Source organism: Neophocaena asiaeorientalis, unplaced genomic scaffold (genome assembly GCF_003031525.2).
Source record: "Neophocaena asiaeorientalis asiaeorientalis breed wild unplaced genomic scaffold, Neophocaena_asiaeorientalis_V1.1 scaffold210, whole genome shotgun sequence".
Taxonomy (NCBI): Eukaryota; Metazoa; Chordata; class Mammalia; order Artiodactyla; family Phocoenidae; genus Neophocaena; species Neophocaena asiaeorientalis.
Genome location: NW_020172282.1, coordinates 1189175 through 1216767, shown reverse-complemented (window position 1 = coordinate 1216767; position 27593 = coordinate 1189175). Strand labels below are relative to the sequence as shown.

The 27593-nt window shown below is 40.4% G+C and overlaps 1 protein-coding gene across 1 annotated transcript in view; it reads right to left on the bottom strand.

Moving 5' to 3' along the window:
- MAPRE2 (microtubule associated protein RP/EB family member 2) overlaps positions 1-27593 on the bottom strand; it is a 158654-nt gene that overhangs the window by 119184 nt on the left and 11877 nt on the right. Inside the window, exon 2 of the mRNA XM_024764448.1 lies at positions 13730-13791. The gene's annotated coding sequence lies outside the window, so the exon portion shown is untranslated. The remainder of the gene's footprint in view (positions 1-13729; positions 13792-27593) is intronic.

Sequence of the window (27593 nt, the reverse complement as noted above, 5' to 3'; positions counted from 1 at the left end):
GGACTCTCAACCACTGCGCCACCAGGGAAGCCCCTTTCCTAGACATTTTAACAATTTTTTTTTTGGACAGAAGAAATATATACCATCATCTCATGATAAAAAAAACTCAGATTCTAAATCTAGATATATATAATAGAATGACTTTTTTTTCTGTAAGACATTCATCATGGAACCCACTATCTAATTTGGATCAACTGATTTGATATTACTGATGGCATCCTGATGTTTCTTATAATTGGACTCTTCCATTAGTTCCATAATTTTTTGGATGTTAATTTATCCTTTATTTTATTCTCTTGTATTTTCCTGGACTACATCTTCAAGTTGTTTTTTGAGAGGCTAAGAGAAGTATTCAAGGCTTTTCATGTCTGAAAATGTCTATTTGTTCTCATACTTTATTCTTAGTTGGGCTGAGTACAGAACCATGGTTTCAAAACCAATCCCCTCTGAACTTTGAACACATGGTTCCACTGTCTCCCAGTCTCCAGTATTATGTATCAAAGTTTATGCCATTCAGGTGATCACTCTTCTGTGGGTAATGCTCTCATTGTCTGACTTTTCACCCCAGAAGCTCTAAATCTCTTTTATCCTGAACTTTCACCAGCACGGGTTTGGGATTTTTATATTTATTTTACTCAATGGTCAGTAGGCTCTCTTAATCTGAATCCTTATGTCTTTATTTCTTTCTCTCCAATGTCTCTACTTTTCCTTTTTTTTTTTTTAACATCTTTATTGGGGTATAATTGCTTTACAATGGTGTGTTAGTTTCTGCTTTATAACAAAGTGAATCAGTTATACATATACATATGTCCCCATATCTCTTCCCTCTTGCGTCTCCCTCCCTCCCTATCCCAACCCTCCAGGCGGTCAAAAAGCACCCAGCCGATATCCCTGTGCCATGCGGCTGCTTCCCACTAGCTATCTACCTTACGTTTGTTAGTGTATATATGTCCATGTCTACTTTTCCTTTAAGGACTCTTCTTAACCTTGAACTTCAAGATCACCTTTCCATATCACTAATACTTTTCTTACATTTTCCATCTTCTCATCTTTTGCTCTATACTCCGGAATACTCTTTAGCTACATTCAGGAAGTCTTTCTCTTGATTTTTAGTTTGCAGAAACTCATGTTTTCTAACTGCTTCTTATCCCTAGCTACTCTTCTTTTGAAAAGGGGGTAGTGAAGTTTAATAGATGCAATACTTTTCATACTGTCTAAGGATAGTAATTAGATTTTTTGTTGTTTTCTTCTATCCTCAGAATTATTTTATCTGGATTATAATAATTCTGTGAATGATTTCATCTTTTCTTTTTTCATTTTTCTTTTGATTAAAAAAATTACCTAGCAATATAGTCCTATCTCTTTCTATCTTCTAGAAGTTTGTCAATTTCTGGTCCTCATTCATGTTTCCAGAATTGCCAGGCTTTTATTCTTTTTAAATTTTATTTCAAATGAAGATCTGGAGAGAAGGGAAACAACCGTGTAGACTCCCATCTTAAAACTAATTTTTCCATAGAGTATTGCATCATGGTCAATATTTCCTACTATCTAAAATGTAAAGTTTAAATAACAGTCTGGTATTTGGGAATTGGTGCGGTTAGAGCCCAGCTTGTCTTTCTTCTTAACCCTCCATTTATCACATTAAAGAATCAGTCATCCCCTTACCCCACTGAGAGAGGTTATGCTCTGTTCCCTGTATCTTCTGACTGTTGCCTGCAGTGTCCTTTTTCCTTTTTTTTTTTTAATGTCATCATATTTTACAAAGGTAGGCTCAGCTCAAAGTCTGCCTCTTCTGAAGCCTTTATGAGCATCCTAAGATGGCCAACATTCTGTATTACTTAAAAACATTTGAGTTCTGTACAAATGATTGTTCTTTGAGCCAGCAACGTCAGTTTTTTCAACCAAAATTTTATCTACTATTGATTTTTTTTGGACCCTGAAGTCCAAAATAATTTTACCTAAGTGGGATTAACTTTTAAAAGCAAATGTTTCATGTTTTGATATCTTACCATACAATAAAAATATCAATGTTTTCATGAGATGCAGCTTAAAAACTAGTGCGCCTGAGTTAGGCAATTTTTATTATACATTGTTTTCTTGATCAGGTGGTAAGAGTAGTTGGATACTCTTCTTTTAAGACACCTGTATAGCCTTGTTATGGTGTAATTACACAATGTTCCAAGCACTCAGTTCATTTTTTTTTTTTCTGCATCGGCAGGCGGACTCTCAACCACTGTGCCACCAGTGAAGCCCATCAGTTCATATTTTTTGACAGACCAAGCAAAGTTTCTAAGCCAGGCACAGGAAAAAGATGCTAATGGTTCAATCCGGCTTATAAGCCAAAGTAATGCTGCGTGAGTGGCATTACCTCACACAAATCTGAAACATATCTCTCCCCAAGAGCAAAAGTAAAGTTAGAGACACAAGAATCCCATGAGAGAAACTCTACCAGGCAGGTATTATATAGCCTAGTCATTGCCTTGAAAAATAACAGAACAACACCTCAGCAGTTTGAAACGTCATGGTCCAGTAAAGGTTTAACACCGTATTCCAAAGCAGAAGTATGAAGTACTGGCAAATAAAAAAACCTCATGGCCTAGAATTTAGTCCTCTAGGAAGGCACTCTGAGGCTTATTCTAGCCTTGACTGTTCATGTTCCCTAATATAGTTTGATATCAACCTGATCACCTGTGATTCATTTGAAAGGATTTCTTGAAGACTCAAGCATGACTAACTTTAGAACAGAGACAAACACGTCAGTGCACGCGTTTTAAGCAGAATGATATTTGAGGTAAGGGATGCTGAAAATCTGTTATCCGCAAGTCACTGGGCAACCTGATCCCAAGCCAGTTTTATAGACTATACAGAATTCAAGAAGCATATATTACGTAACTAATGTCTGGGAGAGGGGGTGGTAATTAAAATAGAATGCATCATCTGTTGCTCTTGAGAATATCACGTTTTAGAAGTTAAAAATTACATATGTGAAAAATTGGTTTAAAATCCAAGGTAATATCCAATTAGGAATTCCACAGTATAATAACTATTCATAGGGGATGTGGAAACACACAGATAGGAGACTTCCAGCCAGGGGTATTAACCAACCAATTATGATCTACAAGTTTAAAACCTGCCGAAGTTAGTTTTTATACAGACTCTACACATCAAACAATGGAAGGCTGGAATAATAATGGTAAGTCGACTCTAAATACTATTGTATAGATATTAACACTGTGATCATGAGTATGTGTGGCAGCATAGAAACTGCTCGTGACAAAGTGAAATAAAAAGCAGTGTCCTAAAGTATGCACAAGGTGTGCTTATAACTATGTCAAATTATATGAAGGGGGGCATTTGTTAGGGTAGGATCATAGGTGTTTGCTTTTCATGATTTCCACCATTATTTTCAATAGTGGACATTTTGGAAATGCCATAGAAGTAGAAGAAAATATACATGTAAGAAGTAGAAGAAAATATACATGTAAAAATATACATGTGAGAAGGCAGGCAGCATTTGAACTCTGGGAGATGTTTGATTAGATGACTGTAGATAATCTAACCTACCTCTTGTAAGATATATCATAAATATATAGAAGTACCAGGAAGCTTGAGACTTTGCCGTGATGGTAACTAAGCTGTTGGGATCTGTCTTTATTTCTTGAGTCAGTCCGAATGACTGTACATCTATGACGCTAATAGTTGTATTTCTATGGGGGGCGTAAGCTACAATCAACATAACTGAAGTGGTAGGGGGTAGGGAGGGCAGGGAGGAGAGGTGGCACACAGGTACAACTTCTGAGATAATTGGATTAAACACACACACACACACACACACACACACACGGAATTAATTAAAGTCTGTGAGTACTGCTTGTGGAAATAACTTTGGATTCACACCTGCTTGGATTCGCATCCTGTCTCTACCACTTACTATGTGCCTTGAACAAGCCAGTCATCTCTCTGAAAACTCAATTTTCTCATTTCTAAAAAGGCAGAAACAAGGTTCACAGCGGACATATATGATAACTGAGACATTAATGTGTGAAGTTGCTAGCCGGGTATTTGTACACAGTAGGCATTAAGTTTGTTCTCTCTCCCACACTTTTCTTTGTACACAGGACTCCAGTGTTCAGGTATCAGAGACAAAATTCAGGTAGAAATGAAGGTGACTCTCCCCTAGCAGTAGGTTGTTTTCAGATCTTGCCCCCTCCCCCATGCTTACCCTCACATGGGCCAGCGTCCCTAGGCTATAACCAACTTGATGGCAGGATGAGGCCAGGCCAGAATTGTTTGGCCATCAAAGACCAGAGTGGGTTTCCTGGGTTAGCTCTGCTTGTATGCTGCATTTAAAATTTCTGTACTGTCTAATCTGGCTTCTGGAAATGGACGGTCCAATACAGTACCACTGGCTACATGTGGCTATTTACATTGAATTAAAATAAAATAAAATAAAATAATAAAATCTTCCTTAATCACATAGCCACATCTCAAATATTCAATGGGCACATATGCCTAGTGGCTCCCCAAATAGTTGGTATAGATCGAACATTTTTATCACTGCAGAACATTTAGAACTCTGCTCTGAAGCTGTGGGGTATCAGTGGGAATAAGAAATGTCCGAGGCTTCGTACTCATCATCTTTGTTCATTAATTCTTTGATTTTTTAAAATGACTTTCAGGCCAGAAAAATAAACTTAGAGAGTGAAGCCAGGTAGAAGAAACATATTTCCTGATTAGGGGGCCTCAATATATCCAAGCATTCCAGGCACCAGCCTATGAGACATCAATAGCATTCTTTCCACATACCACAGCCCACTTGTAAAGAAAATTGTGATAAGATATGTCAACCTCAGAGTAATTTAAGTGACACTTTTGCTAGCAAAAATGAGTATTTCTTAACCAGATCCTGGTGCTCTATGCATAAGGCAGAAATCTCCTCTAGGGATATACAATTTATTAACGGTTTGCCAAGCAGCTCGGCAGTTTTATTTCTTCACACAATGCAATAGTTCCTGTGGCGCCACCAATGACAGGCAATACAGGTTTGTGAATGGGACGTGTGACACCAAACTACTCAATAAGCCGTTCAAAGTTTCATTCTGAACCAACCGATTGTTAATTAAGGGTGGCCCCCAACAATCTATTCTGCCAGCAGGGGGCCCTCGTGAGTTAGTTACAATCCCTGTACAAATATCAAACTCATAAACCAAACAATCAACAGCTCTTAACCCAGTCATTTGGCTCGTGCGACATTTTAAAAAGAAAGAATAAAGCATTTGCCCACTTGAAAGTAAACATATTGTCCTTGAGATCAATTTCATGTTTCCCCAAAAAGGAACCCTTATAAAGTTTTCATCTACTCATGTACATATGCCTTGTTTGAACTGTTGAACCCTGCTGGGGGGGGGGGGGGAAGAGCCACCCTGCCTAGAAGATCAGCACAACTATAAATTCATGCCCTCCACACCTGAGTGGGTGTCGATGCTTCCAGATCATCCTTCTGCTTCCCTACTCAGCACCCTGTCATTATTCACAAACCAGCAATTTCAATACTTTTTCAGTTTCTTTAGATCTCTGACCTTTCCACCTTTCCTCCCTCAGCAGATAGCCTTGTCCTTGACTTCAGAGGGTAACTGAAGCCATTAGACAAGAATTTAAGTTTCCTGCCCCCAAACCTACACATTTACCTGCACGGTAGTCATCTTATTCTGTTTCGGGCTTATTTAAAGCTGCCCTCTCCACGCCTCCATTTCCCACTCACTCCTCAGCTTCCGTGCTGGGTTCCACATTGACCACGAGATTGAAATCGTCATCACCAAGATCACTAACAACCTTTTGGTTGCTAAACCATTAGGCACTTTTAGTCATTATCTTACTTAACCTCTGTGGAACATTTGGGTTTATCAATCCTTGGCTTTTGCTCAGTCTTGAAATGCTATTTTCCCTTGGCTTCCATGAGAGCATGTACAACTGGTCTTTTCCCCATGTTTCTGGCTAATCATCGTCAGTCTCTCTCTCTCACTGTAGTAAAATACATATAACATAGAACTTACCATTTTAACCACTTAAGTGTAGAGTTCAGTGAAGTATGAAGTACTTTCACTGTTGTGCAGCCATCATTAGCATCCATCTCCAGAATTCTTTTCATCTCACAAAACTGCAACTCTATACCCATTAAACAATAACTCTCCATATCTCCCTCTCCCAGCCCCTGTCAACCACCATGCTACTTTCTGTCTCTATGGATTTGGCTACTCTGGGTACCTCATATAAGTGGAATCATACAGTACTTGTTTTTTTGTGACTGACGTTTCACCTAACATAACGTCCTCAAGGTTCATCCATGTTGTAGCATGTAGCAGAATTACCTTCCTTTTTTAAGGCTGAATAATATTCCACTGTATGTATAAACCATATTTGGTTCATCCATTCATCTGTCGATGGACACCTTGGTTGCCTTTGGCTATTGTGAATAATGCTGGTATAATCTACCCCTTAAATATTGCTGATCTTCAAGGTTCTGTTCTCCTTGGACAGTTTTACCTAGATTCACAGCTTACTGCTTACATGCTAGTGACTCCAAAAACTATACTTGTGGTTCATTTTTCCCTCTTTTGGGATTCAGATCCCAAATCTCTATATACATACTCTTGGATGTCACAGGCACCCTCAACTCAATATATTTAATACTGAGTTTCTGATTCTTGCCATCGCACTTTCAGTGTTCCCTCAACCCTGTGTTTCCTATCTCAGTAAATACCATTAGAGCTCCCACTTACCTATATCAGGCACCTGGGCATCACCCTCTGCAAACCACAGCACTGCCATTGGCGGAGCTCCCTGGGAAGCCCACTGAACTCCATGGTTGCCAGGTGACTACTTCTTACTTTGACATCCCTGAAGGGGGTCCCGAAGGATAATGAGTGCTTTGGCGAAAGACCCCTCTCCATTAGCCCCCTCCATACGCACCCTGTATTCCCTATAGCCCTTACCTGACTTTTTCTTCTCAGCACTGAAATAGGCTTACCACATAACAAGCACTCAATACACTCCATACACGTGTTGAATGAATGAATTAGACCTTGACCTCTCCCTTACCCGTGCTGGCTATTTTGCTTTCTAAACTATACCCAAACCCACCTACTTCTCTCTACCGCAGCTGCCACCATCAGCTAATCTAGATGCTCATCATCATCCTCCACTTTGTGTCTCCACTTCTAATCTCATCCCCTCCCGATCACTTTCATACAGTTGCCAGAGTGACCATCCTAAGATAAAAATGATAGAAGTTTTACTTCTCTACTTAAAACACCTCAACCATCACTTTCAGGATAACAACTCAAAGTTCTTCACTGGCCTCACAAGGCCCTTCCTGATCTGCTTGTCCATCCAACCCTCCTTCTGACTACTACCTTGATGCTGCAGCTCGTTACTGAATGCCTTTCAATTTTGCTAAAATGTCATATGCTTCTCCTATCTTCTTTCCAGGTCTTTGAAGATGCTACTCCTTCTGCCCAAACAATCTCTCGTTCCCTGCAGTCCCCCTCTCCCCAACACCTGCTAGCTCCTCCTTTTTCTTTGGGTCTTAGATGAGATGTCATTGCCTCTTGGAAGCCCCGTCTGACCTCCCTGCACCAGTCGTGGCTTTGCTGTCACTGCTAGGAGGATCACAGGATGCCATGGGAGCCCCTACCATAGCCGTTAGCACCCTGTAGAGGAAGTTGCCTGTCTTATTAGTGTCCGCTATGGTGGGCCATAGCTCCATCAGGGTTGAGACCCTGACTTTCTTGCCCAAAACATACCCTCGGCACCTTGCATGGTGATGGGGCCATGGTAGAAGCTTCATATTTAATATGTAATCCTCCAAAACTAATTTGACTTGGGACATTTCAAACATCCAGAAAAGTAGAAAAAATTGTATAATAGCATAATGTACACCATACCCACCAGCTATGTTCTGTAGTTAACATTTAGCCATATTTTCTTCACCTAATCATCTTTCTCTCTTTGACAAATCATTTTGAAATAAGTCATGGAGAAAATGAATGAATTCTAAGTCTCACCAACATGTTCACAGACCATATAAAATAAGCTACTGAAGAAAAGGATAAAGAACCACGAATAAAAACCTTTAAATCTCTACTTAACTGTAGTCCAGTGAAATTCAGAAATGAGAACATTAAGCTGTGCACCAGATACTTTTTTATGAATGTACTCTCACTCCATCATTTAATTCTCATGAGTCTTACAAGGTCACCTCATTAATAAACAAAAGGAAATCTGTCAAGAACCTGTAGCTCCAGGAGGTAAAGGAGAAAGAAAATAAACATTTGCTGAGTGCCCATAATGGATCCAACACTTAACGTTACTGCCAATTATTCTCACAACAAACTCAAGATGTAAAAACTCAGTGAGGTCAAGTTATTTGCCCAGAATCTAAGGGAGGTAAATGGCTGATGCAGGAATTTGTTCCAAGTTCTCTCCCTTTCTACCACTATTCATTACTTTTAAAATTAAAAATATTTACTTTAAAATTATTTTTTGCTGTGGTCCGAGAGGGGTAAAACACATATTGCTTCTACAGGCGCAAGGAATGCTTAGGCTAACACTTTTTAGTTCTTTTTACGTCGGTGGTATAGATGAGGCAGAAGAAATTACAGCGGTGAATATGGCACAAGAGCGTGTGAGAGTCAGAAGCCAGGGTTCTGGTGCCGTGGCATTGTCACCAAATGTCTGACACTAGGCTAGTCACCCAACTCTCTTCACAAAGAACGTGCATCTGTCAGATGAGTGAGTTGGATTAGATTATTCCTGAGGTTCCTTCCAGCTGTTAGAAAACAAAACACCCATGAAACCCTGTACTTCTTAGTGCTTTGCTTCAGTCATCAGCTGGTGAGGGCCAGGATGTAGGTCTTGCTGATCCCAGCCTTAGGCTCTGCATTCTCAGTTAATATGCCCACTGGGGGAACCAGCTGTAAATGTAGGCCAATTTTAATTGGAATGTTGGTCAGTACAACTAGAGTAACCTTCAAACTTCCAGAAGCAGATCTCCCACAGATTCTGACCCAATAACTGATGATGAAGACAGTACCAAAAGAGGAGCCAGGGAAAAGCTCCTCTTCAAAGAAAACCCTGGTTTCATCCTTACCTCCATGTGTATCCTCTGCTAGATAAGCCATCCCACCGATCACACTTACAATTTTATTTTTAAAGGCTGTCTACTCCACTAGAGAGTAAGCTTTGAGAGCTCTGTCTGTTCCCCTTTATATCCCGAGCTTGTAGCACAGGACTTGGCATGTAGTTGTCAATCAAGACATGCTTATGGAATGAAGGGCAAATCTCACCATCTCCAAGCATCCCAATCCAATTTACCTTCAAAGTTTGGCTCAGATGCCATTTCTACCTCCCCTCACCCCTCCCAAACGCCTTCATATTTTAACTATATTTCTCCTATGGTGTGTCTCATCTTGTGTATTTTATTACAGTTATTTACTAGGTATCTTAGCTCCCCAGTAAGGTCAAACTCAGACAGAAGCTATCTTCTGCTCACCATTAAAATCTTACAATACACAGTTCATAGTAGGCACTCAATAAATGTTTGTGGAAGGAGCACATCATTTATATATTGATACATATATGTTTACATATACACACACACAAAGTAATTGGCACAGTTCTTTACATATAGAAGACAATCAATAAATATTATTGAATAAATTAAGTGCTACTTCTCTCAAAGTTGTGGTGAGCCTCAATACCCTCAAACTGTAAACACTTGTAAAGTACTCCAAACCTTTTAAGAAAAGATGTGGGGGGCTTCCCTGGTGATACCCAGGTGGTTGGGAATCCACCTGCCAATGCCAGGGGACACAGGTTCGAGCCCTGGTCTGGAAAGATCCCACATGCCACGGAGCAACTAAAGCCTGTGTATCGCAACTACTGAGCCTGCGCCCTAGAGCCCGCGATCCACAACTACTGAAGCCTGCGTGCCTAGAGCCCGTGCTCTGCAACAAGAGAAGCCACCGCAATGAGAGGCCTGCACACCGCAATGAAGAGTAGCCCCGGCTAACCGCAACTAGAGAAAGCCCGTGCACAGCAACAAAGACCCAACGCAGCCAAAAATAAAATAAATAAAAAAAAAAAACATGTGGTAAACTAGATTAAAAGTCATGCAAATGGTCATAGCCTTGGATAATAATTTTCTGGGATTTTGTCCTAAGGAAATAAACAAAACCAAAGAAAAAACAAACAACTAAACTGAACCAACCAAAACAATAACAAAGTCTACAAAAAATGTAGTATAGCATTTTTTAGTGAAAAATTAGAAGATATTTTATGGCACATTGATACAACATAATACTATTCTAATGACTGTTCTGATGACTCATGAAAGATGCTTGTGATTAATATCAAATAAAACACAAAAATGCACATGTGCTATGTTATCCACTATAGAAAAACAGGAATACTTAAGGGAATAGCAAATACGCAAATAAAAAAAAAAAAAGAAAAATAGTTATTTTGGGGTGGTATTGTTATGGGTGATTTTTTTCCCCTAAAGTTTCCTTTAAATTTATTATTTTTATAATAAAAATTCTGGTAGAATCAACATAAAAGTTTCCTTAATGTGGCTGTATTTCCTATAGACAGTTATTTAGTGAGGACCAAAGCATAAATTACAATGTCTGTTAATAGCTATCGCTCCAGTATTTGACACTAGGACTCAAGTGATACCTGAGTAGGGATGCTATTCTGTGTCATGAGGTACAAAGCACAGGCACGGTGTGCAGGTGCAGGAACAGATTTGGACGAGAAGAAAGCAGTTAGACCCAGCAAAGGAATCTCGGGAACCACACAACTGATGATGAAATTGTTCACTCAAGGAAACTATTAATACTAGCTTCCAAGAGGGTTAAATGAGGAGGCTGCAACCCAGAAGGGATATGAAGAGAAGGGAGAAGAATGAAGGATGGCCGTCTTCTTGGTTCTCCACCATCTCCTATTTCCTTACTGTCTACTATCTCAGACAAGGCTATAAACCCTGCCAGCCAAATGCCGCTGGCTGCCTGTTTTTTGTAAATAAAGTTTTATTGGAAGCCAGCCAAACCCATTCATTTATGTTTTCACGCTACAATGAATTGAATAGCTGTGACAGAGACTGTACGACCAACAAAGCAGAAAACTATTTACTATGTGGCTCTTTACAGAAAAAGAATTTGTCCCATAGCCCCATATATATAAGGAGGTTTATACACAGACACCTAATTTAGATATCAGGCCATCTTTTTCTATTACTTTTTCTTCAAACATGCCAGCTTGGAAGATAAATTATACAATCACCTTATTATCCAGACAGAATTTTGAGGGTGAAAGGGGGTGGACAGCAGAAGTTAACTAGGACTGTCCTGGACACCAGATATATAGGCCCCCTCCTAGGGCACACGAGTGGGTTTCAAAGGGCACTCGGTGCCTGTCCAGGGACTGCTTTTTTTTTTTTAATGAAGTATAGTTGATTTACAATGTTGTGTTAATTTCTGTTGTACATCAAAATGATTCAATTATACATATATATACACACATCCTTTTTCAAAAATATTCTTTTGCATTATGGTTCATCATAGGATTTTTTTTTTTTTTTTTCTTTTTGCGGTACGCGGGCCTCTCACTGTTGTGGCCTCTCCCGTTTCGGAGCACAGGCTCCAGATGCGCAGGCTCAGCAGCCATGGCTCACGGGCCCAGCCGCTCCGCGGCATGTGGGACCTTCCCGGACTGGGGCACGAACCCGTGTCCCCTGCATCGGCAGGTGGACTCCCAACCACTGCGCTACCAGGGAAGCCCCATCATAGGATTTTGAATATAGTTTCTCATGCTATATAGTAGGACCTTGTTTATCCATTCTGTATATAATAGCTTACCTCTGCTAATCCCAACCTCCCACTCCATCCCTCCTCCAACCCCCTCCCGCTTGGCAACCACAAGTCTGTTCTCTATATCCATGAGTCTGTTTCTGTTTCATAGATAGGTTCATTTGTGTCATATTTTAGATTCCACATATAAGTGATATCATATGATATTTGTCTTTCTCTTTCTGACTTACTTCACTTAGTATGATAATCTCTAGTTGCATCCATGTTGCTGCAAATGGCATTATTTCATTCTTTTTATGGCTGAGTAGTATTCCGTTGTAAATATAATACATACTACATCTTCTTTATCCATTCATCTGACGATGGACATTTAGGGTGTCTCCATGTCCTGGCTATTGTGAACAGTGCTGCTATGAACTTAGGGGCTCATGTATCTTTTTGAATTATAGTTTTGTCTGGAAATATGCCCAGGAGTGGGATTGCTGGATCATATGGTAACTCTGTTTTTAGTTTTCTGAGGAACCTTCATACTGTTTTCCATAGTGCAGCCACTTACATTCCCATCAACAGTGTCTGAGGGTTCTGTTCAGGGACTGCTTTCATGTGCACATGGAAAGCTCAGGCGGCTCCTCTTATTGGTTCTTCCTATTTCAATTGCCCTCAGATGCCTTTCTACTGCCTTCCCTCTGTCTCAGCTCTGTCCTAAGGCCAGTTCTGATTGTTGAAGAGGGCAGCTCTTTGGGCACCGCTCAGGGTACATACAGCATCTCTACTTTCATTAGAGCAAAAGGGGCAAAGTTTACTCATCCTATTTAAATAAACCTTAATTATCTCAAATCATTACAAATAAGAATTTTGTACCTGTAAATTTCACTTGGTTTAATATCTAGGCAACTCCTTAAAATTCTACTCTTCTTAAGAATTTTTGGTTTCTCTTCTCAAATGATTCATTTAAAAATGACCATCGATCATAGCATTTATCACAAAGAGACCCCAAGACAAATATGGTATATTACCCATTGATTGTGCTTTTAAGACTCACCAATACTGTTTGGAGAATTATTGAAGAATAAAGTTTCTAATTTTATCCTTCCAGAATGATAAACAAAAGAAAACAACACATACCCCCCCACACACCTATTTTCCCCCTAGTAAAAATTTTGATGCTGTGGGCAAAAAGTAAAACAAAAGATGTTTAGAACACCCTTAATGAAATCTAGGACTTTACACTTCGTGAGACTATTCTCGGTGTGAACAATAAATAGCTCAAATCTTTGAAACCCCACTGGATGGCTTTCCAAATATTGCCATCTGGTGGAATTTCAGTTAATTGTTCCTTTGTTCTAGTGAGCTCCTGGGTTAGAAGATGGAACACCAGTGGGAAACAACAGAAGGTCAAATGATTTTGTCTCAAACACAAATCCCAAACTGAAAAAATGAGGCTTCCTGAGCTTTCATCTCCTTTAAGACGCCCACCCCTACTGTAAAGTCAACAGAGAAGTTGCCTGGATTTTTAACAAATAATCCCTTCTTCATAATTAGAAATGTCATGAGGTCATTTGACTGTATCTTAAAATTCTCTCACTTCACTTCTCACCAATAAGATCTCCAAAGTTAAACTTTAACTTGCTTGAGCATTTTTAGAGGAATTGCGGATAACACTTAATTAGCCCTTAGTACATACGGGAAATGGAATGTAGTTTGAAAAACAATGTTTTAATGAAGCATGTTTACTCGAATACTCGCTTTAACTGTATAATGGAATTTTGAAAATAAATTTGTTACAAAGGCATTAATAATACGCACTCCAATTTAATCTGTAAACAGGGAGTCATGCAACATAATTTACGTTGAAATCTTACCTTGAGCATCCAGGCTCTCTCCCTGGCTGTCGAGATGAAATGTTCCTCTGAGAAACAGGATACTGGGATCGTAAAAATGAAAAGAAAAAAAGCATTTACTGTGCTGAAAACATCAGAGCAAAGGGTTGTTTAGTTCACTGGGTGTGGCCAGCAATGGAAGAGAAAATTAAAAAGCACACATCCAAATTCGGTTGACTTTATCATATGAGAGAGTAACTCAGCCAAACAATAGGGTTGTCAGCTACATTATTATATCAGTTCTTGGGTTGATTAATCGTAGTTTGAGAGTATTTAGATAATGTCAGTCCTATGAAGAGAATTTTTTTTACCCTCCCCCCCATAGCCTCATGTGAGGAGAATCATGTGTTAGCAGATAACCCAAGGAACCAATGCCCCCAGTGAGGTATCAAATGCCAACGTCAATTAAAGTATTGACTTCCCCAAACTTGGGTTAATCTGCAGACTTTATATCTAGTATCAACACAGGCTTATTCTTCTAGTTAAAAGATGTGTTTAGGGACTTCCCTGGTGGCACAGTGGTTAAGACTCCGTGCTCCCAAGGTGGGGGGCCCGGGTTTGATGCCTGGTCAGGGAACTTGATCCCACATGCATGCTGTAACTAAGGAGGCCACGTACCGCAACTAAGGAGCCTGCATGGCGCAACTAAGACCCGGCGCAACCAAATAAATAAATATTTTTAAAAAGATGTGCTTAATTTTAACAGGACAAGCATTGCCAGGATCAAACTTCAAAATATATACACCATCAAGGAATTATTTACTTTCTTTATATGAATTTGCTATTTATCTTCAAAACATGCTCTGACTAAATGATAAGACAATAAACTGATGAAGGACAGGTCCAATTCCAGAGGTTGAGACATGTGTGTGAGCTGTGGGTTTTGAGGGGCCCAGGTTGGGGGTGGGGTGGATGATAACTGGGGAGGCTGCTTGTGGCTCATACAGTTGCTCCTAAAAAGGACCCGAGATACAGATGTGTGTGAGCCTTAGTGGTCTTCCCACCACACCCAAGAAACAGACTAGAAATGACCCCTCTCCACCTGCCACCTAAGCCCTCACCCTGCACATTGCTCTTCTGTGTTTTCTGTAAATGGCCATTTCAGAAATGCCTTTGGTGCTTGTTTAGTTTAACATCAATTGTATAAAAATAAAGTATTTGTGGCAGATCCAACACAATGTGATTAATCCCAGACATAGTTCTGGAGATGCCACTGGGAGAAAGATTTTAAGAAAGGGAAGAGGGAGGCATTATATATATACATATATATATATTTTTTCTTTTAATAAGAGAAAGAGGAGATGGTGAAAGGAAATAAAAGCAAATAACAAAATGTAAGTGCTGAGAGAATAAACAAAGGTGATAGCTGAATTTTCAATGTTATACCATTCAATAAGGGAGTTCAAAAGTAATTCATAGAATTTGGCTTGTATAAAAATCAGAAAATTTAACGTGGATGGTTTCAAGAACTGACCTCGGATAAGCTGACAATTTTTTCCCTTCAGACAGAACAGGTAGAATTTCTTCACATATTTTACGGAATTTAATTTTATGAGTGTTTCACATTTTCCCCATAATTTAATGAGAGTTGATCATACTAAAAAGATCAGGTTTAAAAAAATCTGTCCCCATCCATGTCAGTTTCTTTTCCTAAGTCCATCTTTGAGATATTTTAACTGAATCAGAATAAAATTTTCATTTGCCCTCTTTATTTAACTAGTACCAGTAGCTACGTTACTAGGCGAAGTATTGGCTACCAAGCTAGGAAGCAAGAGTATAAGGTTCCTAGTTTATCTGTAAACCAGATAATTAGCCCTTAGAAAATTCGGGACCAGCTGTATACAACTGGTCTTTTCTGTTCTGACAACAAGAGCCCGTTGCTAACATTCTCAACAGCTGCAATGGATCAGTTTGGAGAAGAATGAGACCATTTATTGAATACCCCTGCACAAGTCATTTGACATATTTTATCTAATTTAATACTCAAAACCATCTTATTACAAATGAAAAAACAGAGGCTCAGAGCAGTGGAGCAGTTTCCCAATATCATGCAGCTCAACTAACAAGTTCTAATTGAGTCTGACAGACTCTGCTCTGTTGTCCACACAACACCACGTTAAAAGCCAGGCCTCTGACATCGATTCGAGACACCTGGAGAGCTCTCGGTCTACTCCTGGGATGTGGTAGGTGCTCAATAATGCACAGCCTTGTGAGGGTGGAGGTCTACGGTCCCCACTGGTGGGGATGGCAGGGAAGGCAAAAAGTGTTTTCTGTGCTGCCTGGCATAAGCAGAACAGTTATTGTCTCTAAGTTTCACTTTTTAAAAAGATGAACTCAAAATAGGTCACTATGTAAATGTGAAATGCAGAACTGTGAAACTTTTAGAAAAAATTAAAACAGGAGAAAAGCTTTGCAATCTAGGGCCTGACAAAGAGTTTTAAGTTTTTGACAACAAAAAACACAATCCATACAAGGAAAAAATTGATAAATTGGACTTCATCAAAATTAAGAACTGTTGTCCATCAGGTGTAAATATAAGGTGTAATTAGGAGAAAATATTTGCAGACCACATATCTGACAAAGGACAAGTATCTAGAATAAGTTAAGAACCCTCAAAACTCAGCTAAAAAAACAAACAACTAGGAAATGGGCAAAAGACACTGACAGACATTTCACTGAGGAGGATATACAGATAGCAGATGAAATGATATTCAATGTCATTAGCCATTAGGTAAGTGAAAAAAACAAAACCATAATGAGATATCACTAGACATTTATCAGAAGGGCCAAAATAAGGACAAGTAACAATCCGAAATTCTGATGAGGATGAGAAGTAACTAGACCATTCATATATTGCTTGTGAGAATATAAAATGGTTCAGCTACCCTAGAAAACATTTGACTGTTGTAAAAAACAAAAGAAAACAGAACCAAAAATGAAACATGCAACTACCATACAACCCACCAACAATACTCTTGGCATTTTTCCAGAAAAGTTAAAACTTTTCTTTATTAGCAGATTTATTCATAGTAGCCAAAATTGAGACAACACTGATGTCCTTTCACAGGTTAATGGTTAAACAAACCAGTATATCCATAAAATGGAATGCTACTAATCAATTAAAAAAAGAACTACTGATACCTGCAAAATCCTGGCTCAATCTCCAGAGAATTACACTGAGTGAAAAAAGCCAATCCATAGGTTAGATACTGTATGATTCCATTTAGCTAACATTCTTGAAATTAGAAAACTACAGAAAGGGAGCAGAGACTAGTGGTTGCCAGGGGTTGAGGAGGGAGTCGGGGCTGGAGGGAAGAGGCTGTGACTGTAAAAGGGCAACACTAGGTACCTTTGTGGTGACAGAAACATTCTGTACCTTGCACATGTATCAATGTCAATTACCTGGTTGTGACCCTGTACGTAGAGCTTCCAGATGTTACCATCGGAGGGGGAAAATGAGCAGAGGGTACAGAGGTCTCTCTGTATTGTTTCTTATAGCTACATGTTAACGTACAATTGTTTCAAATTAAAAAGTTTAACTTAAAAAAAAATCAGGAGATTGGACAGCAACTAGAATTGAGCAAGATACCTCCTTTCTTTTTGGCTTTTTTTTTTTAACCTTTTCAGAGAAGAACAAAAGCCCCAAGGCAGTGGACCAGTTGGGTCAGGAACTTGTTCCATGTTGCGCAGATCCGAGAAAAATAATCTCTCACCCACAACCTTAGCATTCAGAACTCATGCCAAGCATTCGCTGTCCAGTCTTGCCTGTCTTGGAATCTTCTCTGCTGTTATGCTCTCTTGCTCCTACATTTACCTTCCCAACCTTAAAATTCAAAACACTGACACAAATACACACACCCAAAACCAGAAATGACTTCTAAATGGCAGTGTGATACACTCTGCATTTTGGAAACCATCTCTTATACTTTCGAGTTCATGCTTTCCATAAATTTTCAAAATTCCCACATCTTGTTGGCACAGGAATAGAATTTCATCCTTTGTGGTTCGTTGATGACAAGGCAGGTGTTCTCTATTCTAACTTGGGCCACACACTAAATAAGGCTCTAACTGTAATCCCCCCACAAAGAGGAGCTGGCGGACTTTCCCTTCACCTTAGGAGAGACCCCATTGACTTTTCCCATTTTGAGCACTGGGCAGCCCTCAGAAATAAACAGCCATAAGCCAGCTGCCTTCCCCTGGCCTGTCTGTTGGATTTGTTTTCCTTAAAAAGACCAAATAGCTTTGTTAGGATAAGAGTCATGACATGGTCGGACTCTTTTAACAAAGCACATTTTGTTTTCCCTCAACCTCTGGAAATTTCAAATCCTCTTTCTTTGAACAAACTCAGAATTCTGGCATCCCATGTGTGGGGCACAGCAGAACTTCTGTCCTAGCTCCAAAATCACCCACAAAGGCTGCTTCCTTGTCTGGCCATAAAACCGCAGGCACATAACGGATACATCAGAATGAAAACAGAGTTGTAAAAATATTGCCAATCATGCCATACCATTGAAAGGAAGAGTTCTTTTTTCAATGCTACGTATCTAGCCAATGAGGCATCTGCTCAATGCAAGGTCAAAGCATTCTCCTTGCAAACAGCCAGGAATTTTAGCCTCCTGCCAGCTGCTCCTAGCTTTTCGGAGAAGAGAACGCTGCTGGGATCTGAACCTAGGTTTTCCTACCAGGAGTTAACTCAGCTTTTTTGGATCTTCAGAATGAGCTGTATCTTGAATTCCAAACTCCCCGTAGCAGCTTGGAGATACTGAATCACTCCAGTTGTAGATCACAGTCTTTAGTGTGGGAGGTCCACAGCTTTCTAGGAATAAAGCAGCTTGTAAGCAGCTTGGGAGCAGAAGGTCACAGAGGATGACTCCTTACACAGATCCTACTTCATGTCAGCCTTCCAGAGTGCCCTCCACCAACCACTGCCTCAATTAGGGGTCTCCAGTTGGGCTCAGGGCCTTCCCAGAGGCACCGGAGAGAGGCCAAGAGCCTGCCCAGTTCAACTCCCTCAGGGGACCAGAGGCATGACTGCTGGGAAGCAAAGAGCTGAGCACACAACAGGGAAACCAAACCCAAATGAGGTTATCTGGCAAGAAAATGTCAAACTGCACCGAATCTTGGGTATTGGATATGGTACAACGCATTCCTTGACTTAAGAAAGGCAGACTACAAATGACCCATATTGTATATAAAAGGGCTTTTGAAAAATTGTAGTTGGCTGATAAAGGGATTTTGGGGGGATATATTAAGAATGGTAATGATGTTATAAACTTCTTACGGTCATGTGATTTGGGCTTCTATAAAAATAAGAGAATCCCAAGAGACTATTTTATAATTAAATAAAAATTCAGTTCTTTTCATACAAACTGGGCCTAACCCTCTCTTCTAGAATACTCCTTGATCCATCTGCTACTACCTATAGAAGTAGACAGATTGACCTTTCTATTCTAGAATAGTCATAGTGTTAATGTATAAAAGAAATTTTTAAAAATGATGAGACAAACTACATGAGAAATACCACATTCACTGTACTTCTGTGAAATATTTTTGATAACTATTTTTCACTTATCCTTTTATCCACTTTAAATCAGATATCCTTGAAAATAGAGTCGCTGGAGTAGAAGAACGGCTCCTTTGCTCATAAGTATGAACGATAATGAAATGTAGCAGAATGTTCATGAAGCAGGAAAGCAGCACAGAGAATGGTATCAGATTCATTTAGAGTCCAGAGTTCGAGTTTATTGCTCAGATCATACTGAAAACTGGAACCCTGCTTTACATGTGTCCTGGCTGTAGTTTGTTATTCCTTTGACCACCCAAAGAAGGAATGCAGTAACATGTTAAAAGTGTGAAAAGGGTAATATGAAATCTAAATAAGACTTCGGCAATGGCAAGAGCGTTGCTAAGATCTCCCTCTAAAGATGGATAATCATTGTCTAACTTGTGTGGAAATCTTTTCAAGCTCTAACATTTTCAGCAGAGTCTGTTAGAAGTCTTGGTAAGTGGACAGAACTTGTTAAAATGCGCAGGAATTTTTGCATAGCCTTTGCCCATGAGTTTTCTGTTTGAGCCATGTGGTCCCTAGAATCCTGATCTAGCAACAACTAACACTGCTCGTGGGATCCCAGCTGTGGGGTTTGGTTTACAGAGGAGTCCACTTACGAACTGTTTGGGGGCTGTCTTAGTAACTAGATTCCTTGATGGAGAAATTCATGCTGAATTCCACTCACCTGGGAAATAACCTAGTGAAGTTCTAGAGCAGAAGCTAATTTTCTTCATAATTGTTTTTTTCCCTAACCAATCTATTATGGGCAATAAATCCAGGTAAAATATCCAGCTTGAAAATATAGTTGGACTATTTGCAGATGATGATACCATACACAGAGAATCCTAAAGATGTTACCAGAAAACTACTAGAGCTAATCAATGAATTTGGTAAAGTAGCAGGATACAAAATTAATGCACAGAAATCTCTTGCATTCCTATACACTAATGATGAAAAATCTGAAACAGAAAGTAAGGAAATACTTCCATTTACCATTGCAACAAAAAGAATAAAATACCTAGGAATAAACCTACCTAAGGAGAAGAAAGTCCTGTATGCAGAAAACTATAAGACACTGATGAAAGAAATTAAAGACGATACAAACAGACGGAGAGATATACCATGTTCTTGGATTGGAAGAATCAACATTGTGAAAATGACCATATTTCCCAAAGCAATCTACAGATTCAATGCAATCCCTATCAAACTACCAATGGCATTTTTCACAGAACTAGAACAAAAAATTTCACAATTTGTATGGAAACACAAAAGACCCCGAATAGTGAAAGCAATCTTGAGAAAGAAAAATGGAGTTGAAGGAATCAGGCTCCCTGACTTCAGACTATACTACAAAGCTACAGTAATCAAGACAGTGTGGTACTGGCACAAAAACAGAAATATAGATCAAAGGAACAGGATAGAAAGCCCAGAGATAAACCCATGCACATATGGTCAACTTATCTTTGATAAAGGAGGCAAGAATATACAATGGAGAAAAGACAGTCTCTTCAATAAGTGGTGCTGGGAAAACTGGACAGCTACATGTAAAAGAATGAAATTAGAATACTCTCTAACACTGTATACAAAAAGAAACTCAAAATGGGTTAAAGACCTATATGTAAGGCCAGACACTATAAAACTCTTTGAGGAAAACATACGCAGAACACTCTATGACATACATCACATAAAAATAAAGGGGAATAATAATAAATATATATATATAGTCAGTTCCAGGAAAATACAATACGGTTCCAGGACCGTCCATGGATACCAAAATCCACAGATGCTCAAGTCCCTTATACAAAATGGTGCCGTTGGCCTTCCGTATCTGCAGGTTCTGCATCCATGGATTCAATCAACCGTGTATTGAATTTGATCCAGAGGGCTGACTATTCCTTAAAGCCTTTCTTTTCTTTTCATCGTTATACATGTCTATAGCTCTTAATTTTGCAAGATTCTTTCACATATACCAGGGGTCTCCAACCCCCGGGCCGCAGACTGCTACCGGTGTGCGGTCTGCCAGGAACCGGGTGGTACAGCAGGAGGTGAGTGGCGAGTGAGCAAGTGAAGTGTGCCGCTCCCCATGGCTCACATCACTGCCTGAACCAAGCACCCCTGTCCCGTGGAAAAACTGTCTTCCACGAAACCGGTCCCTAGTGCCAAAAAGGTTGGGGACCACTGACATATACCATCTCACCTAGATCTTGAAATCATAATTCTTCTACTGCTAGAGGTTCACTCTGCTTGCTTTTGGGCTAGCTGCTTTTCTCTCCTTTATATCTCTCCTTAGGAATTCCCATCTGGTACCAAGTTGCAGAGCCAAACTTCTAATTCAGAGTTTTTTCATTACTGTCTCCCTCCCTCACCACCTGTTCACAGGGAGGTTTGAAAGATTTTTTCTGTGCCATACTACCCCCTACCCTAAAGAAATTAAATACAAAGGAATAGGATTTTTTTAGGGTTGCGTTTTGGAGGGCCACAGTCCATCCTAATACCCAATGGTCATCCCGTTGACATTGCATGCTCTGATTCAATTGAGCAAACATCCATTATAGAGCATCTCCTAAGTGCCAGGGCTGTGCTGAGAGGTAGGGATACTTTGTCAGTTACAAAACTTTTCTTTGCATAAGCCGAGAAAAAAAAAGAGGACCGCTGATCCCATTCTTCAGATGGAGAAACTGAGGCTCAGCGAGCTTGTGTGTTGTAGGAGATCACACAACTAGTAAATAAAGGACAGAGCTGGGATCCAAACTCTGGTCTTCTGGTTCCAAATCGCATGCTTTCCTATAAATCCATTCTGACCCATTCTAGCTTTTCCTTCTCTTACGTGAGGCTTCCTTTGTATATTGTTTTAAAATTCAATTTCATATATTTGAAGCAACAGGGCACCAAGTATTGACCATCTTTAAGTTCTTTTCTTTCCACATGAAGTTCCTATTCATTCATTTGTTCAACACTTATTGAGCACATAACAACAGCTACTACTTACACACAGCAAGTGTGCATCAGGTGCTGCGCTACGTATGTCACATGCATCAGCTCATTTACTCCCAATAACCCTATGCAGGGTGCTATTTTTATTCCTATCTTATAGGTACATGAACTGAGCTTTGTGGCGGGGCTGGGATCCAAACTCAGATTTGTGGATTTCAGAGCTGGAGCTCTTGAGTGACACCTATACACCTATTTTATGCCAGGCATTATGCAAGGTGCTGAGGCTCTAATACAGAGTGCAGCCCCCAAGGCACTTACAGACACAATAATTATATCATGGGGCTGTGAATGCAGTGATTGACAGGGCAAATGGAACAAAGGGGAAAAACGTATGACTGCTGTCCTCTTGGATATTATGTAGAGTTTGAGTTTTTCAAGAGTCACCTGGAAATCCTGTTAAAGTTCCGATTATGTTTTGATGGATCTTGGGTAAGGTCTGAGGCTACCTTTCTAAAAACCTCTAGGTGATGCTGATGCTGCTGATCCGGGGGCCACACTTTGAGTTGCAAGGTCTCTCCACCTCTGAGCTCTTTTCCCAATCTGCTGGGTGGTAATCTAACCTGTGCTTAGTCAGATGGGCCACTCAGTCTATTTCAACTGGGATCATCTGAACTTACAGCTCAGACCTTGTTATCCAGGACAGATCAAAGCAAAATTAAGGAGGTAAATTCCATCCTTGGGGTACCCCATCATTTTCCTCTTGCTTCTCCTCTCTCTTCACATCCCTAATCTCCCAGTGGTCATGTACACATCCAGAGTTTTAGGTCTTTAGAGAAAGCTCTCTCCTTTCCAAGATGATACATACTTAATTGAATAATGAATCTGTGTAAATGCATTACAGTGTGCTAATAACAAACATTTGTTATTTCTTCTCTGCTGATCTGAATGGCTGGTTCTGAATCTTGTTACATGAGCAGCCTCAATGAAGCCACTGTTATTTTTCTCTTGTGTAGACCATTGATTCAGATGAAGCCACCACACATACATCCAGTGTGCTGGAGAGTCAGGATGACGCTCGGATGACCCGCCAAACACTGGCAGAAGTATACAAGGAGCTAAAAGCTTAACTTTGCAAATACTAAGGATCTCCACAACACTACAGTGTACCTGGACCATCGTTCTGCCTCAAAGTGTCAGGTTCAAAGGGATTTTTTTTTTAAATGTCTTTATTGGAGTATAACTGCTTTACAATGCTGTGTTACAAAGTGACTTTTGAGATTGCCAGCACTCTCTAACAACACTCCTGGACGAATCAGGGCCTTGCTAGCTGCATTTCCATTTTCAAACTGAGGGAAAAGAAGTGACCATCAAGGTCTGAGTATCGGGAGACTTCATTTGCGGTCGACTGTGTACTAAAAATGGATGTCAACCAATTTTTTTGAAACTCCGTGCATCTTTCCATGGGAAATACAAAGAGGCTAGAGGTTAAGATGTTGTTATAATTCAGTACCTTTATGGGTTAAAGGGACCACTGAGGGCTACTCAGAGAATCCGACTATCATTTGTAAATCTGCCTGGTGGAAGGAACATTGGATCTGGGATAACATTCCCTGAGGTTGAGGTTTTCCCAATTGTGTGGCTTTGGGCATGCCATTTAAACTCTGGGCCCTAAGTTTTATGGTTTTCTGTAAAGTGCACTAAGAGTGTTGCTGCTATGTGTAAAACTTCTTTAGCAACTGTAAATTTCTAGGTAAATGGAAAATACTTACGTTTATCATTATTACTGTTAAATAACTGAATTTGAACACATATCCCTCATCAACTGGGTCTGAGTATTAATTAGATTGTCAGGAAATATCAAAATAATATAGACTCCAGGGAAACCCAATAGCTTAAACAGAATGGGAGAGAAAGCCTGAATGAAAGAGATCTTGTAGACGTGGCCTGGATGAAAGGGACCTGAAGGAATCCTTTCAGCAGGACCCTTACTGGCCCTTCTGAAACCTATTTTGCTGCCTTTTTTGGAGGGGGCTGTAGTCTGTGACCTCAGCAAACCCCATATTTTGACTATCACCTCTCTAAGGTTGGCAGCCAAGGAAAAAACAAAACTTTCTTTTGACCCCAAGTGGAACTTTTCTTGTAGAACCCTAGCTCATAAGACTGTTGGAGGGGTTTCAGGCTTTGTAGATATCACTTCATTTCACGCAGTGCTTAATAGTCTCATTTCTTTCAAGTCTTTTGGATCCTGAGAGGCTTATTTTTCTGCCTTATTGCTCCTCCCCACCCCACAAAGTCCTTCCTGTCTGCTCCTCAAAGGGACTGCCAATGCTGAGCTGTTAGCTGAGCACCCTAACGATGACTGTGTGCTCAAGAACCAGGAGGATGCTTAGACCCGCCAAACACTGTCAAAGCAAACAATGAGCTGAAAAAAAAAAAAAACAACTTTAAGACTCTGAAATTACTAAGTTTTTAGTAGGAAAAGTCTCCATGCCTCAGTTTTTCATCTAGAAAAATAATGGGATTTAAATGAGATGACTGCCAAGGCTACGTGTGGCTCTAAAAATAGAGTTGACCCTTGAACAAGGTGGGTATTAATCCGAGTATAACTTACAGTTGGCTCTCTGTATCCAAGGTTCCTCTACATCCGGGGAGTCAACCAGCCAGGGACCATGCAGTACCGTAGTATTTACTGTTGCAAAATCTCCAAGTATAAGTGGACCCATGCAGTTCAAACCCACATTGTTCAAGGGTCAGCTGTACTTGGCATAATGAAGGGTCAATCCAACTTGGCATAATGAAAAGCATACAGAGAGTTAGGTACCAATTCTGTGAGACCATCTCTGCCAGACCTCCAAGATGGGGCCAGACCTCCAAGATGGGTGGAACACACCTGCTGTGTTTATTCCCACCAAGAGTGGGAAGACATCCGAGGGCCGTGTCTCCGGAGTCCGGCATGCAGTGACACTATGGGCCGGTCAGGGGAAGGCTTTGTTCATCATAAACCCCTCCTCAAGCACCATCTGGCATTAATGATGGTACCATAAGACAACAGTGGCAATGATTTTTACCTCTGGCCACAAATGTTGACATTTGGCCTATCTACTTTTTCTAGCACACAACTGCAGTCTTATAAAAGGGAACGTCCTTTGTACCATGGGATGCAGGCTTTTTTGTCTTTGCCTGTATCTGGAGGCAACACAATACAACTCAATGCTAGACTGAGTCTGTGTCTCTGCTTTACCCATGTCCTCCCTTCCCTCTAACAGGATGTGATTATATGACATCTCCACATCTCAGCCCAAGCTGATTGGTGGAGAGATGACCCAATGCCAATTACCACATGCACAGGGAGAAGTGAGCGCAGGAGGGTTTCCGAGTGGATGCTTTATAAAATGCATCTGCTCTGCTAGAAATGCCATTGCTTTCCTATTTTGGCGAGCTGCAATGGCATTCTCTGTATGTTAAGTGGAAGTTTGAATCTTACCACTGCATCCGCCTGTTACGACTTAACTCGATCATTCGATGTGCTAGTGGATTATCAAAACTATTTTCCTCATGTTTTGAACAATGTGTAGATTCTCCAGAGGAAAAAGAAAATACAGTCCTAGGTGCATTTTCTACGGTATTGTATTCTAAGAAAGCTGGATTAACAACAACCTTTCAGAGCACTGGGATATCTTATGGGGAAAGGATAAGTTAAAGACAAGAGCCCCTCTTTACTGATGAGTTGGGGCCACAGGTGAGTTGAGCTGTTTTGGATTGCCCTTTGAGCAGAACTGGGACGAGAACCAGGTCCTCTGACAATCAGTTTAAACTGACTTATTGTTAATAATAAAAACAATAAGGACAGGGCTTCCCTGGTGGCGCAGTGGTTGAGAGTCCACCTGCCGATGCAGGGGACGCGGGTTCGTGCCCTGGTCTGGGAAGATCCCACATGCCACGGAGCGGCTGGGCCCGTGAGCCATGGCCACTGAGCCTGCACGTCCAGAGCCTGTGCTCCACAACGGGAGAGGCCACAACAGTGAGAGGCCCGCGTACCGCAAAAAATCAAAAAAAAAAACAATAAGGACAAAGTTATGCCTAACTTGCAAAGATTTTAAGAGAAGATCCTTGTTTGAATAGGAGGTTAATTAGAGACAACCATTTTTTTGGTCTTAACTCAGGTTTACTTTTCTTTTGAATATTTTGGTAGCTGTTGCTGCTGCTTCTTTGTTTATCACCTTTCTGGTTCTTCATATCTGGAATAATTTTAACTTACTCTTTTAATGTTTTAATCTCTAGAGCCTCTACTCATGATCATTAGTAACAAACATTTGTATCATTTTTCGGATAGAGAAATCAAGGTGTAAAACTCTCTCAACCAAATTCATACAAAATTATTAACATAATCAAAGTCCAAGGTTAGTAACAAGGTTATTTAACATTTTAAAACAAACCCCCCAAATGTGAAAAACAAACAAAAAATGCACATAGCTTTCAGAATCCAAGAGCAACCCTTAAAACGCCACCAAGCCTCACAAGGATATGTTAAAAATCGCTTTCCTCTGGGATGGGCCACAACTACCACGGGAAAATATGACTCAAATGGACCTAGGCTTGATGTTACAGCATGTAGAACACACGATTGTTCTGCCCATCCTGCATGGCTCACCTGCGTCAGATTACTCAACAAGGTACACTCTGAAGGCATCAAATGACTTACAAACCCCACCCAAGGTCCAAAGTCTGGGCAAATTACCATGAATAGTATCATCACAGACACCCAGGTAAGCAGTTTGGGACAGAAAGACAACCTCATACACTCTTCCACAAGGGATAAACCTAACTCGGATTCACCATTCCTCTGGAGTTGGTGTCCGTGGTGATGCGTAAGTACAGGGCTAGACTCCCAAGGCGGGCGGGGCAAGCCACATATTCTTTTTTTTTTAATAAATGTATTTATTTTTGGCTGCATTGGGTCTTTGTTTCTGCACGCAGGCTTTTCTCTAGTTGTGGCGAGCGGGGGCTACTCTTTGTTGCAGTGGGCAACGCTTCAGTAGTTGTGGCACACGGGCTCAGTAGTTGTGGTTTGCAGGCTCTAGAGCACAGGCTCAGTAGTTTTGGTGCACAGTTGCTCCGCGGCATGTGGGATCTTCCCAGACCAGGGCTCGAACCCGTGTCGCCTGCATTGGCAGGTGGATTCTTAACCACTGCGCCACCACGGAAGTCCCACACATTCTTGGACATAATTATACTCCTTGTGGTCTGTGTGGCTAATTGTGAAAGCTGTTGGTAAGCAGTACCAGGAGCCTCTCGTTCCTTTCAAATATGACGAACAATAGCCCTGCAGGACAGATGTTCCTTGTTTCTGGGTACAGTTTGATT